Source organism: Nicotiana tomentosiformis, chromosome 4 (genome assembly GCF_000390325.3).
Source record: "Nicotiana tomentosiformis chromosome 4, ASM39032v3, whole genome shotgun sequence".
Classification (NCBI taxonomy): Eukaryota; Viridiplantae; Streptophyta; class Magnoliopsida; order Solanales; family Solanaceae; genus Nicotiana; species Nicotiana tomentosiformis.
Window position 1 is genome coordinate 106,394,861 of NC_090815.1, and position 21,306 is coordinate 106,416,166.

The following is a 21,306-nucleotide window of genomic DNA, read 5'->3' on the forward strand; positions in this document are numbered from 1 at the left end:
CTCAGGAACTGTGCTAAAGTCTCCTGAAGTACGGGGTAACAACATGTGCTTTTGGTACCTGTCCCCCAACTGGAGCTACTGGTGGATCCTCAACTGTTGTTCTGACATGTGCTCTAGTCGTAGCACGTGCCCTTCCTCGGCCTCTACCTCGACCTCTAACTCGGTCCCGGCCTCTTGCAGCCCTAGCATTATGTGCGGATGCCTGCTCAGCTAAGCTAGTAGCACGTGTCCTCACCATCTGTGAGAGAATAGAGATACAAAGGTTCAAATTCCAAATTCAACAAATTCAAAATGACAAGAATGAAAGAAATGGAAATTTCCTAACAGTTCTGTAGCCTCTCGAAGATAAGTACATACGTCTCCGTACCGATCCGCAAGACTCTACTAGACTCGTTCGTGACTCGTAGAACCTATGAACCTAAAGCTCTGATACCAACTTGTCACGACCCAAAATACCACCACAGTAGTCGTGATGGCACCTAGTCTCTAAGACTAGGTAAGCCGATTTCCATTGCATTTTAAAGCCATTTTTTTTGAATTAAATAAATAATCAAAACTAACAGTGGAAATAATTACAATATACAACCTCCCAAGACTGGTAGTACTGAGTCACGAACTCTAACTGAATATATAGAATGATCACGAGGACCGAATATACAATACTGTTTGATTATAAGTTAACAGTACAATGGAATGAAAGGACTCGAAGGGACTGCGACGACCAAGCAACTCTACCTTGAATCCTTACGATCTCGCTTTAACTCTGCTCAAGTCCGTTATCTTCAATACCTGGCTATGCACAAAATGTGCAGAAGGGTAGAGTGAGCACACCACAATGGTGCCCAGTAAGTATCAAGACTAACCTCAATGAAGTAGAGACGAGGTACAGTCAAGATACTCACTAGTCTAATACCCTGTGCAATATAGCAGTATACAGTAGTACTGGAAAATAACTAGCAATGATAACAACAACTCAACCAGTGATATCACAACAAGGCAACATAAAATAACCAATGATATGCATAGTAAGACAATAAGATTACCATTTAATATCGCTCAACAATTAATAAATACAATTACACCCAGTTAAATCGTGTTCATCAATTAATTATCTTTCACATATAATTCTTACGAATAAAAATCCTTTCAAATAAATATTTTGAATATAATTCTTTTGACTAAAAGGTCACCATGTGACACCTCATTTCAAAATCATAAAAATACGGGTCTCAGCCCATTTTCATGTTTTTCATAAACACGGGTCTCAGCCCATTTTTCATATCTCCACAGCACTTCGTGCCCATAATTAAATCATCATATTTTCCCGGCACCTCGTGCCCTCATTTCATATCTCAACTGCACGGACAACTCACGTGCCAATAACCTCAATGTATATAAGATCCACATGATCAATTTATTTTACAATAAAGTAAGGTTAGAAAATCTTTAAATCAAGTAAGAAATCAATAAATGAATGAATTTATTTTAGAATCATTTGGGTGGAGAAAATAACATTTTAAATAAAATAAAACATCAGATAAACTACCGATTTGGATAAAATTTTTATTAAATTTAAAACCTATTAGAATTTTTTTCTTTTATTTAAAAACAACTCAATCATCAAAACAAGTATAACCCAAAAATACAAAGTCTCGTACGAAAAAGTGGAGGTCAACACAATACCTCAAGAAATACAAAACACTTAATATTAGGTGAAATAATACATCACGGAAAACACAAGAGTTTACAAATTTCAGAAAAATAAAATAACCAAAGGCAAGTGCATCCATAGAGAAATATCAACAAAAGGGCACTCCTGAGGTACTTCCTCGTAGTACCAAATCATAAATAAATTCACAATATCTCATTTCCTTATATCACGGCGGGAGCTTTCATATTTAATTTTAAAGAAATCATTTTTTTTCCGAAATAGCATACCACGGTTTTAGCCACCCTTATCAAACCGCATGACTTCTAGTAGTTCCCCTACTAGCCATGCGTATCAAGCCACCCTTATCTCACCGCATGCATTTCAACACCCTGACCTTATATCACCGCATTACTTCTAGTAGTTCCCTTACTAGCCACGCATTTCAAGCCACTCTTATCTCACCGCATGCGTATCAATATTACAATATTTCGCAAATCGCACCTCAAGTGCCCAAATATCATAGCATAATATAACTTGCAACTCAAGTGCCAAATATTGCAGCATTTCACAAATTGCACATCAAGTGCTCAAATCTTACAACATATCACAGACTGCACATCAAGTGATCAATCTTACAACATATCACAGATTGCACATCAAGTGCTCAAATCTTACAACATATTACAAATTGCACATCAGGTGCCCAAATCTTACAACATATCACAAATTGCACATCAAGTGATCAAATATTACAACTTGCCACAGAAATAACCAATACATTATTTCCCACAATAAGGAGCCCATGGCTCGGCCATAAGGTGCACAACACCCAAAAACAATCAATAGAGATAGAAATTACTTGACATAAAGCAAAGTCTTCATTAAATTCAAATTTTCAATAATTATATATACACCTCTTCTTAAGCTCATTTAATTAATTATTTGCAGAGGGAAAAATCCAAAATGAAATTAAATTCCAATAATTATCAACCAGCAAATTCACAAAATTTCATAAATAATCAAATAACAATCACATCACATTGTCATATAACAACAGAGTCAACAACAAGGGTTTAGGCACGACAAGTAGATGATTAAATATATGCCAACAATTATCCAATTTACTACACAATATGCTCAAGATTTTAACCCAATAAAATTTGCACATATAAACCAAGTACGTACTCGTCACCTCGCGTACATGGTTTTCAATTACCTAAGTTGCACATAAGACTCAATGCCTTAGGGGAATTTCCCCCACTCGAGGTTAAGCAAGACACTTACCTTTTTGAAGTTATGCCAATATTCCTTAATCGCCTTCTTGCTTGAATTTGACCTCCAAATACCTCGAATCTAGCCACAAATAATTCGATTCAGTCAATAAAATTTATTGAAATTAATTCCATAAGAAAATACTAATTTTCTAACAAAAAATCTGAAATTAGCTCAAAAAATTGACCGTGGGGCCCACATCTCGGAACGCGACAAAAGTTACAAAATTTGAAAGCCCATTCAACCACGAGTCTAACCATACCATTTTTACCAAAATCCGACCTCAACTCGACCTCCAAATCTTCAAATCTTATTTTCAAATCCCTAAGTTCAAACCCCCGATTTATACCTCAAAAATATGTAATCTAGTCGGATTAGTCGATGATAATTCAATATTATGGAGTAGAAATAATTACAAGTGACTTACCTCAAGTTTTCCTTGAATTCTCTCTCAAAATCGCCCCAAAAACCGTGCTTGAAAGTCCAAAAATGGCAAAACTCGGAACCCCCTCCGTTTTTAACATTATGTCCAGGGTTTTCGCATCCGCAGTGATTTCTTCGCACCTGCGGTCTTCACATCCGCGGTGATTTCTTCGCACCTGCGGTCTTCGCATCCACGGTGATTTCTTCGCACCTGCGGTCTTCGCATCCGCGGTGATTTCTTCGCACCTGCGGTCTTCGCATCCGCGGTGATTTCTTCGCACTTGCGGTCTTCGCACCCGCAGTCTTCCGACCCGCGATGACTATTTTCGCAGCCGCGGTCTTCGCACCCGCATTGCCTGGACAGCCCATGCATTTTCGCTTCTGCGAATCATTCCTCGCATCTGCGAGCTCGCACCTGCGGCTCTTTTTCGCGCAGGTGCGATCACACCAGCAACCCAGCTACTTCAGCTCCTCCTCCAAATCCAAATTTGATCCGTTAAACATCCTAAACTCATCCGAGGCCCTCGGGACCCCGTTCGAACATACCAACAAGTTTCATAACAAAACACAGACCTACTCGAGGCCTCAAATCATATCAAACAACATCAAAACGACGAATCGCACCTCAAATCAAAATCTATGAACTTTGAACTTTCAAACTCTATATCTTGTGCCGAAAACATAACAAATCAATCCGGAATGACTTCAAATTTTGCAAACAAGTCATAAATGACATAACGAAGCTATTCAAATTTTCAGAATAATATTTCGACCCCGATATCAAAAAGTCAACCCCCGGTCAAACTTCTCAAAATTTAATTTTTTCGCCATTTCAAGCTTACTTCCACTACGGACCTCCAAATAATTATTCGGACATGCTCCTAAGTCCAAAATCACCATACAATGTTATTGGCATCATCAAAATTCCATTCCGGAGTCATTTACTCAAAAGTCAACTCTTCAGTCAACTCTTTCCATTTAAGCTTCTAAATAAGGATTGTTCTTTTAATTTAATTCCGAATCTTTAGTAAATCAAATTCGACCACACCCGCGGGTCATAATATATATTGCGAAGCTGTTCGAGACCTTAAGTCACTGAACGGGGCATTAATTCTTAAAATGACAAATCGGGTCGTTATAGTTACCTATATAGGTAGATGTGCCGAGAGTGCATGGGCACCCAGAGAGACGATCCCGAATTTTTACCGCTGCTGTAGGTGAAAACATAGTCAATTATTTTCATGATTATAACATACATAGTAAAAAAAACACCTTAAATTTTACATCCACAATCTATGTTAGGTTTGGGCCTGGGAGCGATTCCCGTAGTTCCAGCCACGATCGTTCCGGATGCACCACCTCTACCGTTTCTCCCTTTAGCTTGGATGTGGGTTGATATGTGTCACGACCCAAAATCACACCTGTTGTGATGACGCCTATCTTAAAACTAGGCAAGCCGACAACCTCAATAAACCACAAATTTCTTTTAATTTGGAACATAATATTTGAATTTAATAGAAAATCTTACAAATACAGATATAAATACACTCCCAAAACCTAGTGTCACTGAGTACATGAGCATCTAAATGATAACAAAGTCTGACTGATAAAAACACTTCCTGAAAATATAGAACAGTAGAATAACAGAAAGGAAAGAGAGTCAAGGTCTGCGGACGCTAAGCATATACCTTGATAGTCTCCAACAAATGAAAATCTGATATCTAGCGGCCGCCGTATCCGGAAATACTTGGATCTGCACACGAGGTGCAGGGTGTAGTATGAGTACGACCAACTCAAAAAGTAACATGACTAACCTTTGGGCTGAAAGTAGTGACGAGCTTAACAAGTACAGTCTAACATAGAAATAACAGTACAAAAATGTAGGCATATTCTCAAATTCAACAAATAAGCCCAATACCAGTAAAATAAATAAATTCTGCATGATATGAGGAATATGACATCTCTATATCTACATGCCAAAATATATGTCGTGTGTGATGTACCACAATGGAAACCTCGTGTACTCACACTCTCAGAATACTCAATCACTCAGTACTGTATATGGCCAATCCAGCCCAGGGAACTCCATCCCAAATACATATATATCAACTGGCAGTCAGTCACTTAGTATTATATAAGGCCAATCCAGCCTAGGGAACTCCATCCCAAATATAAATAAATAAGGCAACTCCATGCCGAGGGAACTCCATCCCTAATATAAATAAATAAGGCAGCTCTATGCCTAGGGAACTCCATCCCTAATATAAATAAATAAGGCAACTCCATACCTAGGGAACTTCATCCTTAATATAAAGAAACTGCGCTCACTGTGGAGGGTGCAGACTCCGGAGAAGCTACTTCCTCCCAAGCGCTATAATAAGCCAGATCCAGGCATAAATAAATAAAATATACTGCAGTGTGCAGCCCGATCCCATAAATATCACTCAAAATCTCCAGTCTCTCCGACTCTCAATGACATAAAAATCAACCCGACATGATGATATGATGTATCAATGAATGACAATAGAGACTGAGATATGATATGCAAATGATGGATGTGACTTAGTACACAATTATAATTTAAACAAATAATTCAACAGCAAACCGACCCTGTGGGTCCTAAAATATCAGCACATAGCCTAAACATGATCTTCAATATGAGTCTCAGCTCAATTTTTCTAACACGTGGAGGTTATGTCGATAATGACATTTATTTAATTATGCAACTCCACGGAATCAATTAAGTCAAAAAATTTTCGGTGCATGCCCACACACCCGTCACCTAGCGTGTGCGTCACCTCCAAACAATTGATATAACACAAAATTCAGAGATTCATACCCTCAGAACCAAGTTTAGAAATGTTGCTTACCTCAGATCGTGTAATTCTTTCTTCCGCTATGCCTTTACCTCGTGAATCAGCCTCCGAACACCTCAAATCTAGTCACAATTAATTCGATTCAATCAATACAAATTATAGGAATTAATTCCATATGAAAATACTAATTTTCCAACAAAATTCGAAATTGCACTCAAATATCGCCCATTGGGCCCACGTCTCGAAACCCAACAAAAGTTACAAAATATGAACGCCCATTCAACCACGAGTCCAACCATATCAATTTTACCAAATTCTGACATCAACTCGACCCTCAAATATTCAATTTAAACTTAAGGGTTTTCACAATTTTCCCAACTTAAAACACCAATTAAAGGCTAAAAATAGCAATAGATTCGGGTAATTTGACCAAAATTGAGTTAAGAATAATTACCCTGTTGTTTTTATTGAAAATCTCCCAAACATCGCCTCTCTCCGAGTTCCAAACCGTTAAAAATAGAAAATGGGACGAAGTCCCATTTTGAGAACTTAAACATTCTGCCCCAGGCATTTGCTCTACGCGATCGCGAACCATCTCACGCGATCGCAAACCACAGATTTTTCCACTGCCAAAAATAACCATACGCGATCGCGGGTAACTGCATGCGATCGCGAAGCATAACTCCACATACCTACGCGATCGCGGACTTGTCCACGCGATCGTGAAGAACAAAGCGCGTGGCCCAGCTTCTGCCTCCTACACTCTACGCGATCGCGACATGCCTCACGCGTTCGCGATGCACTGGCGTCCAAAGCTACGCAATCGCAGCCCCATTCTTGCGATCGTGTAGAACAAAATTCTCCTCTGCCCAGCTAAGCCTACGTGATCGCGGACCTTCTCATGCGTTCGCGTAGAAGGAAACCAGACAGTGCATCAGAAAAATTCCAGCAAAATTCAAAGTCCAAAATCCAATCCGTTAACCATCCGAAACTCACCCGAGGCCCCCGGGACCTCAACCAAACATACTAACAAGTCCTAAAATATCATAAAAATTTTGTCGAGGCCTTAAATCACATCAAACAATACTAAAAACACGAATCATACCCCAATTTAATCTTAATTTAACTACAAACTTCCAAATAATTTTTCGGACACACTCCTAAGTCTAAAATCACCATACGGAGCTATTGGAATCATCAAAACTCTATTCCGAGGTTGTTTACACATAAGTCAACATCCGGTTAATCTTTTCAACTTAAGTTTTCATCATTGAGACCAAGTGTCTCAATTCATTTCGAAACCTCACTGTAGCAACCCCTTTGGGAAGGTGCTACTCACTGTAGCAACCCCTTTGGGACCCGAACCAATTACCCCGACAAGTCATATAGCCACTGTAAAGTATAAATTGAGCAGTAACTGGGGGAACGAGACTGTAATACTCAAAACGACTGGCCGAATCTGTAGCAACCCATTTGGGTGAGTGCTACTTATGAAAAAAAATCTAATTTACTACTTACAACATTAAGAAGATATTAATTTTTAAAAAAACATTCAGAATAATTTATTAGCGAAAATATGCCCATGCGAAAAGGTTCAAAGTGCAATGTTTTTATTTTAGAAAATACACTTCATAAATTTTTTAATGAAATACAATGTCAAAATGTTAACATAAGGCGATATAACCCATTTTGAATAATCAACACATTAAAGCATCTTCCTAACAAAATTATACTTTTTGTTCAACATCACTGCCTGTTCATATTGTACAAAACTTTCAAACTAGCGAGTAAAAATAAAATAAAAATAAATAAATAAAATTAGTCTTCTCCTTTGTACATTTTTACAAGACAAAATGTAAATTCAGTATATTACAAGACTTGAGTTATTAACACACCCTAAAACAGCAAAATAAGTTACCAAATTTAAGTTACAAGATTTTGGTCTTAATATCCAACAAGCCTCCAAATAACATACATAAGTGTGACATATTGATCATCTACACGTCCCAAAACTATACAAAACCATGGTGCATACGCAAATGTGATCTCCATAAGTGCTCCCAAAAATACTACTTCATAAGGCCGTCTTCAAATTTCATCCCATACATTACGTACGATAGAAAACGACTATCGCTAAGCATAAAGCTTAGTGGCGTATAAACTTTGGACTTGGAGCCATTAACTTCTCCAATTCCCATTTTCAGTCATAGGTAGCTCAAATAAAACATAATTTAAAACAAATGAACAAATATATCAAATATCAACCGTTGAAGTATTTCCAAATATCAATAACAATGTTCAAGATTCAAGAGTTGAGAAAGCGTATACTATCAATCCAAGAGAGTTTATCAAATATCCATTTTACGCCCAATGTGTACGTCATGCCATCACACTAAGCAAAATCAGATATAAAGGTGGACCGAAGAAGCCCCATATCAAGTAGGGTCAAAACCCAATAGTCAAGAGAATCAAGAACCATATTAAAAATGGCTTCCTAGTTCGTACTTAACACGGACAAGTTCCATAATTCAAGATGAACTACAAATCCAAAGTCAAGATGGCAAAAGATCCAAATCAAGAGGCATGCCAAGATGAGTGACAAAGTCACTGCCACAAGAAGGACAAAGTCCCAACAAGAATGCAATGCTATTAATTGAAGACAAGAAAAATAAAATATCAAGTTATTTTAAAATATTCCAGCAAGTAAAAAGAGTACAAAATTTATACATAAACCTTGGTGTTTTACCACAGAACAGTTCAACCACAACTTGAGGACGTTCGAATCGTCTATGCCATAGACAAACCAAATCCGTCCACTACCTCAAATACTTCCCCTTAGATTTTGCAAGGGTATATATACCTTAAATACATAATCAAATATATATAAGTTTAGTGATTTAACATGTCAAACTAAATATGATATTGGTGAAAATTACCCAAAATGTTTGAAACAGAAATTCTGGATAGTATCACTGCCTCGTGCTGTGACTCAAATTTGAAGATGAAAATGGACATACTAGACTGTGTGGTCTTATTTACAGTTGTACATATGTGTATTAGCATTTCAGAACATCTTGAATCACCCCCATATCAATTTTGTACAAAAAGTTATGCTAAAATTACTAACAGTAGTACATGGAGGGTTTTTGAAATAGAAAATCTGGGCAGCACTTTCCTTATACTTCATCACCTAGTTTTGGGTAAATAAAAGACAAATCAGGTTTTAGTTCCTTCATAAGAGTTATAGATCTATGAAATAGCTTTCTAGAAAATCTTGGATCACTTAAAATAGATCTCTATATAAAACAATGTGAAGAAAACACTAATAGCTGTCCAACTTGAGCTTCACCAAGAACGGATTTTGCTGGTTGGTTTAGTGGAAATTTATGATGGTTTTCATGGAGTTTTTCAGGTGATAAGAAGGAGAGAGAGGTGGGGTTTTCTTTGGCATTAAGGGCTGAAAATGAGATGAGGTTATGAAAAAGCATGTCACAAAAGTAATATAAAAACTTTGGGTAAATATGAAAAATGTGGCTGCCCAACCTACTAAATATCTTTAGATAAATACAAAAGGGTGGCAGCCCAAAAACTTAGATATCTAATGTATTTAAAAACAATTCATCAAAATACACATAGCAACACCATGGAACTTCTTTGTCAATATTAACACAACCTAGAGTAAGGAACTTTCATGTATTGTCAATTTCACGTTTAGGAAGTGCGAAGTAAAATATCTCCTCATTATAAAGATGCTCAATCAAGAATGCAAATATTAGTAACAATTTGGGATGTTACAACTCTCTCCCCCTTAAACAAATTTCGTCCCGAAATTTACCTTGTACTATTCCCGAAACAAATGTGGCTATTGAACTCGCATATCCTCTTCTCGCTCCCAAGTATCTTCTTCGCCAGAATGATTTTTTCAAAGAACTTTCACTAAGGGAATGCTCTTGTTTCTAAACTCTTTTAACTCACGCGCTATGATTTGGATTGGTTCTTCTCCATATGTCAAATCAGGATTGACCTCAATAGATTCAATAGGAAGAACATGAGATGGATCTGAGACGTATCTTCAAAGCATATAAACATGGAAGACATTGTGAATCTTGTCTAACTCTGGTGGAAGAGTTAGTTTATAAGCAACTGGGCCAACTCTCTCAAGCACTTCATAAGGTCCAATAAATCGAGGACTAAGTTTACCTTTTTGGCCAAATCTCATAATATTCTTCCATGGAGAAACTTTTAAAAATACCTTATCACTCGCTTTATACTCAATTTCATGCCTCTTAAGATCAGCATAAGACTTTTGTCTGTCTGAGGCAATTTTTAAGCAATCCTTGATGATTTTTACCTTATCTTCAGTTTGTTGCACAATCTCAGGACCCACCAATTTTTTTTCACCAACCTCGTTCCAACAAAGAGGCGTTCTACATTTTCTCCCATATAAAGCTTCATAAGGAGGCATGCATATACTTGATTGGTCTACTTCAACCCTTGCTAATACTTGATTGGTCTACTTCAACCCTTCCCATAGTGGTAACAATACATACATCAGGTATTGGCATCGTTATCCTTTCCCCGAAAGTTTGCTGAAAGGAGAGGCTATAATAGAAAAACCATTCATGAACCTCCTATAGTATCCTGCTTAGCCCAAGAAACTTCTGATCTCAATTGGAATTTTAGGAGGTTTCCAATCAACAATAACTTGAATCTTACTAGGATCAACCTTCACACCTTCAGCTGATACAACATGCCCCAAAAATGCTACTTTACTCGGCCAAAATTCACTATTGGAAAGCTTCGCGTAGAGTTGCCTCTCTTTCAGAATTTGCCTGACAATCCGGAGATGCTTATCATGATCTTCTCTATTCTTGGAATAGACTAAAATGTCATCAATAAATACCACCACAAATTGATCAAGTTAAGGCTTGAATACACGGCTCATTAGATCCATAAATGTAGCAGGAGCATTTGTCAAACCAAATGGCATTACCAAAAATTCATAATGGCCATACCTGGTCCTAAAAGAAGTTTTAGGAATATCTTGCTCCCTCACGCGCAACTGATAATATCCAGACCTCAAGTCAATTTTTGAGAACAAGTTGGCGCCCTTCAGTTGGTCAAACAAGTCATCAATTCTAGGCAGTGGGTATTTGTTCTTGATTGTTACCTTGTTCAACTGTCGGTAATCAATGCAAAGCCTAAGAGTGCCATCTTTCCTTTTCATAAATAAAATAGGAGCTCCCCTAGGCGAAATACTGGGATGGATAAAACCTTTCTCAAGAAGTTCTTGCAATTGAGCCTTCAACTCTTTTAATTCCGTTGGAGCCATTCTATAAGGAACGATAGAAATAGGAGTAGTTCCAGGGACAAGATCTATAGGAAATTCAATCTCTCTTTCTGGAGGCAACCCAGGAAGATCATCAGGAAATACATAAGGAAAGTCACACACGGTTGGTATGTCCTTAAGACTTGGACTCCCCAATCATGTATCGACTACATGAGCAAGATATGCATCACAACCTTGAAAAATCATCTTCCTTGCCAAGATCGCAGAAATGATATTAGATGTCAATGATCTTTCTCCTTGAACTACTATGTGTGAGTATGCAGGAGTTCTAAAAGTCACTTGCTTCAACCTACAATCAACTAATGCATGATGCCTATGGAGCCAATCCATACCAACAATAACATCATAGTCTTGGAAGGGAATTTCAAGCAAGTCTGTAGGGAAGACCAGATTTTGAATCATGAATGGACAATCTCGGTAAATCCTGTTAACAACAACCTGATGACCTAATGGACTCGTGACCAGCACATCAAAGTCAAGTCTCACAGATTTAACAGTATCAAGAAATGCAAGTGATGAGCAAACATAAGAGTGAGAAGATCCAGGATCAAATAATGTAACAACAAATATGCCAAATAAGTGAAATTTACCAACAACCACATCCGGGCCATCTTGGTCATTCTTCTGTCTCATAGCATAGACTCGTGCAGTAGATGTCGACCCACTAGCCTGATTAGCTCCACCCGAACCCGCTGCTTGCAAATTTCTAGGTCTTGCACCACTATTAGGTTGAGAATGATTAGTGACATGATTTTGAACCTAGCCCTCTGTATGTGTATAAGAAAGAGGATTAGGATTAGGACAATTCTTAACTTTATGATCCAGACTTCCACAATTAAAACAAGCACCAGAAGCTCTTCTGCATGCACCATAGTGATTCTTCTTGCACTGTGCACAAATAAGTGTATAAGTTTTGCCTTGGACATAACTTGGAGTACTAGTAGTAGAGAAATTTGGCTTATTCTGCTTATGATATGATGATTTCTGGGCACTTTCAGTCTTGGAATAGTAAAACTTTCCCTTCTTGGATGGTCTGCCATAATCTGAATTACCTTTCCTAAACTGTCACGACCCTAAACTCAAACCTGTCGTGATGGCGCCTATCGATGGTACTAGGCAAGCCGACTTTCCCAAAATTGTTACACCATGTGCGTCCCAAGGTGACGTAATGAATATGAGACTTGTTAATCATGATTTAAATGATATTAAAGTCATAATATGTCTATATATGATGTTTGGATAGAAAATATAAAGTTTGGGAAATATCGGATTAAAGTTGCGGAAAACCGACTATGGATTTGCCCTGTAATATAGTTTTTTGAGAAATAAATTTCATATACTATATGAGGTATTTTTGGGACATATTATATACCAAATTTAAGGTCTTGTAATGAAGTTTCCAACTCACTTAACCGTTCATTCATATGACACCCGGATAAAAAGATATAAGCATCGGAAGATGGGCGAAAGAGAGGGTGCCAAGCTAGCACCTTTTGACTTTTCAAACGTTGATATATATGTCTTAACTCGTCTCTCTCTTCATTTCTACATAGAACCTGACCAGAGAACACCATAAAACTTATCCTTGAGCTCTCTAATAGTATTTTAAACAATATTATCATCCCGGGCACGGAATCAAGAAGCGATAACGTTAAAACGATTCCTACGACGTATGTATCGCTATATCGCCTCTCTTTTTCTTTGTAGTTTGAGTTTTGGAAGGTAATTCATAGTTAAGAAAACGTTTAATTTCTCTATTTAAGTGTTTAAATATCAAAGAATGTTGATAAATTCGTTTTCTAATGGTTAGAACTCACGGGACGGTGATCGGAAATCGTGAGTTCGAGTTATTTGACTTGTAGTGGGCTGTTTTGTGTTGCCTTTGGGCTGTATATTTTTGTACTGTTTAATGGAGTTTTGGAGGTCAAATGGTGTGTAGAAACACCACATAATGACAGAATGGTGGGCTGGTCATTCGTCATTACATTTTTTAAAGTTGTTTGACACTACTTTGGTTGTCATTTTATGTATGAAGTGACTAGGGTATGTGGACTTTTTTGTGGTATATTGTGATGGATATAAGGTTGGAAAATGATGCTTACATATTTTTATTGTTGTGTTCTTGTTGTTGTTGGTATATGGTATTGGAGGAGGGCCTAGTTACAGGGGAGATGCTGCCCAAATTTACGTAAACGAGCTACTAGTTTAAGTTGAGGACTTAGCCTATACTCAACACTGATTTTGAATCTCCTTATGATGTGGTAGATTGAATTGAGTTGTTTGAAGAATTTCTTGAAAGGTATTAAGGACTCAACGGAGTTAAGGTATGTTAAGGCTATCCCTTCTTTCTTTTTGGCATGATCCAAATGATACAAACGAAACGAGCAAAATACGCAACTTTCATGAATGACTCTATTCATAGAAATACTAGGGGTGTCTATATTCTTGATTCCCCATGTGAATTATTATTATATCCTCTGTTCATGGGTCTCAGAAAAATACGTATTTGATAAAGTTTGTCCGAAAGGCATATTGATTTTATGATATTCGAGAAATCTTATTAGCGTATGTCTTATGCATTTCATGCATTTATACATGTACATTGACCCATGAACATAAGGCATTATATACGCATATATTATATGTATATGGGATATGGGAAAAGGTTATGGCGTTCTATACGCACCACCACCTGATCAGCTGGTATACGTTGATGATTTTGCCCACAATGGCTGAGGTGATATGATGGGATGCCCTCAGAGGCTTGATGATGTTATGTACACATATATATGCATGACATTATAATTTTTCATGATTCACAAAGCTATTCAGAATTTCAGGTTGTCTACTTTACTCCATGTTTCTTTCATGTCTTTTATATACTACTGTCATGCCTTGCATACTCGGTACTTTATTTGTACTGATGTCCCTTTTGCCTGGGGACGCTGCGTTTCATGCCCGTAGGCCCCGATAGACAGGTAGAGAGTCCTCCTAGTAGGCTATCAGCTCAGCAGAAGGTGTTTGTGCACTCCATTTGCTCTGGAGTTGCCTATTTGGTCAGTATAATTTGAATATGTGTTGTTTGGTATGGCGGGGCTCTGTCCCGACCTTTATGATATTTATGTACTCTTAGAGGCTTGTAGACAGATGTCATGTATACAGATACTGGTATGGCCTTATAGGCCAGTACGTAATATGTATAAGTCGGTATATCAAGTTGGGTCACCCTATATTGAGTATTTTCTCATGTTTTATTCTACTTATCTCACGACAGCCTCTCTGGCTCAATTACCTATGATAGTATGATACGAAAGATACGTTATGTTGGTACTCGGTTGAGTAAGGTACCGGGTGCTCGTCGCGGCCCATCGGTTTGGGTCGTGACAAAAGTGGTATCAGAGCAGTTCTGTCCTAGGGAGTCTACAAGCCGTGTCTGTAGAATCTTGTTTATGGGTGTGTTGTGCACCACACTTATAAGAAAGAGGCTACATGGCATTTAAGACTGTCACTCTTTCTTCTTACTCTAGATCGTGTGGTAGAGCTTAGTTGTAAGAAATTCAAATTCTTAAATTCTATTTTATTCGTTATACAAAGACATCTACATCCAAAAAAGACAGTTGGTAAGAGATTGAATATGGTTGTGGAAGAGTTTAGTCAGAGGAACTCGATTTTGCGTCATGCTTATGATGAGTATAAGGCCTTCAGTAGATATGTGTGTACTACGACATGTGAGCCTCTTGATAAGGGTCCCTAAGGCATGAATATCTATCTACCCCTATGGTAAAAAGTAACGAGAGAATCAGAAGGTAGATACAAGTTTCAACAAGTAAAAGAAGCTAGGTGAAGAAGGATACGAGGTACGCAGTTAGTGAAGATTATTTGTATTTACAATTCAGGCAGAGAAATATAAGCATTCTGAGTTACTTTCAACAATAACAAAGATATATTCACTTGACAACACCCATTTTAGTTATGCCCTGTGGGAGCTAACAGATATAATTTAAGAGAAGGATGGGATATCAGCATCCAGCTGGGGTTAGAGTAACCCAAAATTGTGGATGTATTGTTATCAATTGCTCACATTTCCGAGAGGTATTGCAAACGTGGTAATGGTTCTCCTTGTGAGACACCCAAATGGTGCACTCTAGAATAGTACAATCAGATATGAATACTAGAATGTTCAAAAATTTCAGAAGATTGGCATTAGAATCCTAGAAGGGATAAATATTTATCTTTGTATGGCTCTCATCCCTAGTAAAGAGAGAGTGTTAGATGACCTGAAGAGCCAGTGAGTTGAATCAAGGGGGGCATAAAGTGAAAGAATGTTTTGAAGAAGTTTTCATAATAAGGTGATAGACAGAAATATTAGCAGGAGAATAAGAAGAAAGTAAATGAAGCATTATGATTAAGATGTGATAAATGGATGATAACGGTAAATAAAAATATGACAAGACTACATATTCTATAGTCAAGTGAAGGAAAAGACAAGAAGTTACAAGCCTTGAGACAATAAAAGAGTATAAGCCATAAAGTTATGTCCCCATTTCGAGAAATGAGTTGGTGACTCATATATGATTACCAGAAGGAAAAGTTAGACCCCAGAGTAATAGAAATTAGTATGGGCTAGTGAATAAGATAAACTGAACATGAATTCAGGACCGAATGATTTGATAATAGTTGACATCGTGAGAATTTTAGAGATCGCGTTCCGGGCGATAATTGAATGGACAATAGAAGAATGACTTTTAAAGGTCATTCAGGAAGACGTTTCCCTAAAACAAGCGTTGTGAGCAGAGTTAAGCTTAAGGGACTAAGTGTGCTAGTTACATTAGGTGTCACCTTTGTGTGTAAGAAATTAAATTATCCCTGGTACAGAAGGGTTATCGCAAAGCAAGTAAGAGCCCGTGAAGATGTGAAAAGACGCCAAATATGAAGAGGTGAAACATTTATAGGTAAATCTTTATAGCAATAAATATTAGTACTCCCCTGGGGAAGATGGTGTGATATGGTATTAAGTCGGAATTATGTGGTTAAAATAACTATGGAATAATAAAGGAAGAATGTGGTAGAAAGGCAAAAGGAATGAGATTGCATTTATTCAAATCCTACGGATATGATACGACTCCAGAACATTATGTAAGGATGACGACGGGGAGAGGCATAAAGGGTTCCATCACTAGATGTTATTGATAAATAAGTGCAAATAAACACTGGATACAGAAGGAGCCAGTGTGCGGGGTGCCCGACCCTACTCGGTATATATACATAGAAAAATGGTATTTTGAGGACTTTTGACATAATTTAGACCTAAGGAAGCTAAGGAGAAGAGGGAGAAGCAAGAGCACAAGGATTTCACCATTCATCCTCACTCAAGACAAGGGTTTGGATGTTTTATGTTTTCCTTTGACTTAAACTTAGTTGTGATGAATTTCTCCATATCCATGGAGTAATTCTTCCTTATGGATTGATGGATTTGGTGTTTTGAGAATTGTTTGTGGATATTAACTCTAGTTTTATGTATTGAATCATTTTGGGTATTTTTATTATTGCATATATATTCACATGTCTATGTAATCAAAAGAGGCATAGCTTGTGATATATTTGCATTATCTTGTTGGTTGAATTCGTTGATTCTTCTTAGTAATCGATAGAGGCTAGTTCAATTATTGTTTAGACCCAGTTAGGAGGATAATCGAAAGAGGTTCTCATAAAGACTAATCCACTATGAATTCTTTTATATCGTCATTGAGCTTAACTTAGTTTATATTGTGAGGTTGAGACTTAATCGAGAGAGGAGTTTCTACTAAACGTTGAACTAATAATTGAGTGAATTTGAGAGACTCACTTGAACCTTAGAAGTGAATCGACTAGAGTTAATTCCCAAACAAGTATCTTGCACCTATCCAATTAACCCCTATTTTCTCCCATTGATATCTTCTTTGCTTACTCTTGTTGAGATTGTCATTAGCCAATAGATTAGACTTTTAGTTAATTTTAGTTTTAATTCACACAAATCCAAATTGTTGATCATCTTGGATAGCAAGTAAAACTAGAAGCTACGAAAACACTGTTTAAATTCAATCCCCGTGGATACGATATTTTCTATACTATATTCGACTAGCGAGCATAATTTTGTATTGTGTTTTTAGCTCATATATATATATATATATATATATATATATATATATATATATATATAGGGTATAGGGAAAGGTTATGGCGTTATATACGCACCACCACCTGATCAACTAGTCTATGTTGATGATTTCGCCCACAGAGGACGAGATGATATGATGGGATGCCCTCAGAGGCTTAATAATTTTATAAAAGCACATATTTATGCATGATGTAACATTTATACGCATATGCATGACATTATAAAGGTTTCATGATTCACAGAGCTATTCAGACTTACAGGTTGAGATCTTTACTCCATGTTTCTTTCATGTCTTTTATATACTATTTACATGCCTCACATACTCGGTACTTTATTTGTACTGAAGTCCATTTTGCTTGGGGACGCTGCGTTTCATGCCCGCAGGTCCCGATAGACAGGTTGAGAGTCCTCCTAGTAGGCTATCAGCTCAGCGAAGGTGTTGGTGCACTCCACTTGCTCCGGAGTTGCCTATTTGGTCAGTATAATTTGGACTTGTATTGATTGGTATGGTAGGGCCCTATCCCGGCCTTTATGACATTTATGCACTCTTAGAGGCTTGTAGACATATGTCATGTATATAGATGATTGTATGGCCTTGTCGGCCTATGTTTTGAGTGTACAAATGATCATGCTGACCTTATAGGCCCATATGCCACATGTATAAGTTTCTATATCATGTTGGGTCGTCCTATGTCTAACATTCCCTTATGTTTTATTCTGGTTATCTCATGATGTCACTTCTGGCCCATTTACCCATGATGGTATGATAAGAAATATACGTTATGTTGGTGCTCGGTTAGGTAAGGCACCGGGTGCCCGTCGCAGCCCATCAGTTTGGGTCGTGACACTGGAGTACCTGGATCTGTACAAAAAGATGTGCAGAAGTGTAGCATGAGTATACCACAGCGGTACCTAGTAAGTATCAAGCCTAACCTCAGCAGAGTAGTTACGAGGCCAAGTCAAGACACCTACCAGATATATAAAGCTGTACAATATGTTACATGAACCTGACAAGGAAAGAGTATCAATGTAAGGCCAATAATAGAAGAATTTCCAGTACAAATCAACAATGAAAATTATGAGAACACGGATAACATCGAGCAACCAATAAAGCAATTGAGCAATCACATAGTCAGAGTACAAATAATATAAAAATAGCGCGGCATCACCCTTCGTGCTTTTACTCTCGTCCTTACCATGAAATGATGAATAATTTAAACATGATTCAAGACAATTCCAACTTGAACATAGTGAACGTCAAATGAGTTATTAGGCCAATTTAGGATTTAAATAAGGTAAAATAGTGGAGAGGTTGTGCAAATAGAATATCAATTGAGTTTAGTTTAGGCCGATATTCCAAAATGGCTCTCGTGAAATGACCTCCAGACGGCTCAAATCTAGTCAAATTAATTACATAAAATAATTACAATTCATAGAAAATATTTGCGGATAATAATATATCGATTTCCAATTTTATTCTAAAAGTCAACTCAAAAGTCAACCCTAGGGCTCACATCTCAGAACCCGATAGAAATTCTCGAAATCTGAACATCCATTCTGATTCGAGCTCAACAATACTAATTTTATCAAATTCTGATAACAAATCGACCTCCAAATCTTAAATTTTTATTTTTGAAAAGTTTTACAAATTTCTCCAATTTCTTCCATTTGATTCACTAATAATTGATAAAAATAATAATGAAATCATGAAGTATAATCACTTTTGGATATATGCTTACCCCAATCCATATGGTGAAAATCGCCTCAAAAATCGCTTCAATCCGATCTCCATAGCTCCATAGCTCCAAATATGTTAAAATGGTCGAATCCCCGAGATATAGCTTCTGCCCAGGTAGGTTGCATCTTTAAAATGCGACCTATTTCAACTTATTTCCAAGAAACTGCAGTGAAAACTACAGTACTAGTCTCCAGTAAATCAATCATAATTTTTTGTACAAATGTTCAAAATGATAAATGGTTTAACTTTCTGGAAACTAGATACCAAGGGATACAACTTTCATATTTCCTAATTCCTTATAGATTTCGATATATAAGCTCCCAAAAATCAGCCCCGTGTAGCAGAAATTTCTTCTTCACAATTTAAAAACTTTTCCCTAACCTGTAGTGTATCAACCATAATTTTTTGTACACAACTCTAAATGCCCAATGGTTTAAATTTATGAAAACTAGACACAAAGGTCTACAATTTTCTTTTTTGGATCATCTCCAAATTCCTTATAGATTGCGAGATATGAGCTTCTAAAGTCATTGCTGTAGCAAAACAATCAGCAATTAAAAATGGCCTAAAAATGATCCGAAACCACTATGAAACTCACCCGAGCCACTCGGGACCCCGTCCGAATATATCAACAAGTCCCATAATATAATACGGACATAGTTGAGGCCTCAAATCACATCAAACAATACTAAAACACGAATCACACCCTAATTCAAGCTTAATGAAAACTAACGAATTCCAAATTCTACATTCGATGCCGAAACCTATCAAATCAATCCAGAATGACCCCAAATTTTGCACACGAGTCCTAAATGACATAATGGAGCTGATCCAATGTCCGAAATTTAATTTTGACCACGATATCAATAAAGTCAACTTCGGTCAAACTTCCTAAAAATCTTCCATTTTCTAACTTTCGCCAAAATGCGTCAAATTTTCCTATAGACTTCCAGATCCAAATCCGGACATGCGCCTATGTCACGACCCAGAATTTCCATCGTCGGGACCGTGATGGCGCCTAACATTCCACTTGCTAGGCAAGCCGACGTTAGAGAATTATTAAACCAATTCTTATTCAATTCAGTAAATAACAACAAATAAGCTAAAATGAAATACAGCGAGTGAGGAATAATATAAAAAAACTTCATTAATTACTACCACCCGAATCTAGAGTCACAACTCACGAGCTACTATGATTTACTACAAATAGAGTCTAAAAAGGAAAAATACACTGTTTTGGAGTAAGGAAACAGTAAATGATAAAACTAGGAAGAGACTCCAGGGTCTACAGACGCCAGCAGATCTACATTGGGTCTCCTGACAGCAAATCGAAGTTGTTAAGCCTCACGATCAGCTATGACCGGTACCAAAATCTACACAAGAATTGCAGAGTGCAGTATCAGTACAACTGACCCCATGTACTAGTAAGTGTCGAGCCTAACCTCGATGAAGCAGTGACGAGGATATGACAAGACACCCACATAATAAACCTATGCAGATAACAGTATATGTACAAGAAAACAACAGTAACAATTAAATATGTACTATTGGGATGAGAAACATGCTGAGGGAAATACAAGATAGAGAACTGCAGCAGAATGGTAACTTGAACAGTCAATGTACTATGAATCAATAAGCCAGTAAACACAGTAAAGGAACACAATGCACGGCATCACCCTTCGTGCTTTTACTCTCAATCTCACCATAAGATCAATAGAAACGGTACGGTATCACCCTTCGTGCATTAACTCTCATAACATAGCACGACATCACCCTTCGTGCATTAACACTCACAATGTGGCACGACATCAACCTTCGTGCATTAATACTCAGAATATGGCACGGCATCACCCTTCGTGCATTAACACTCACAATATGGTACGGCATCACGCTTCGTGC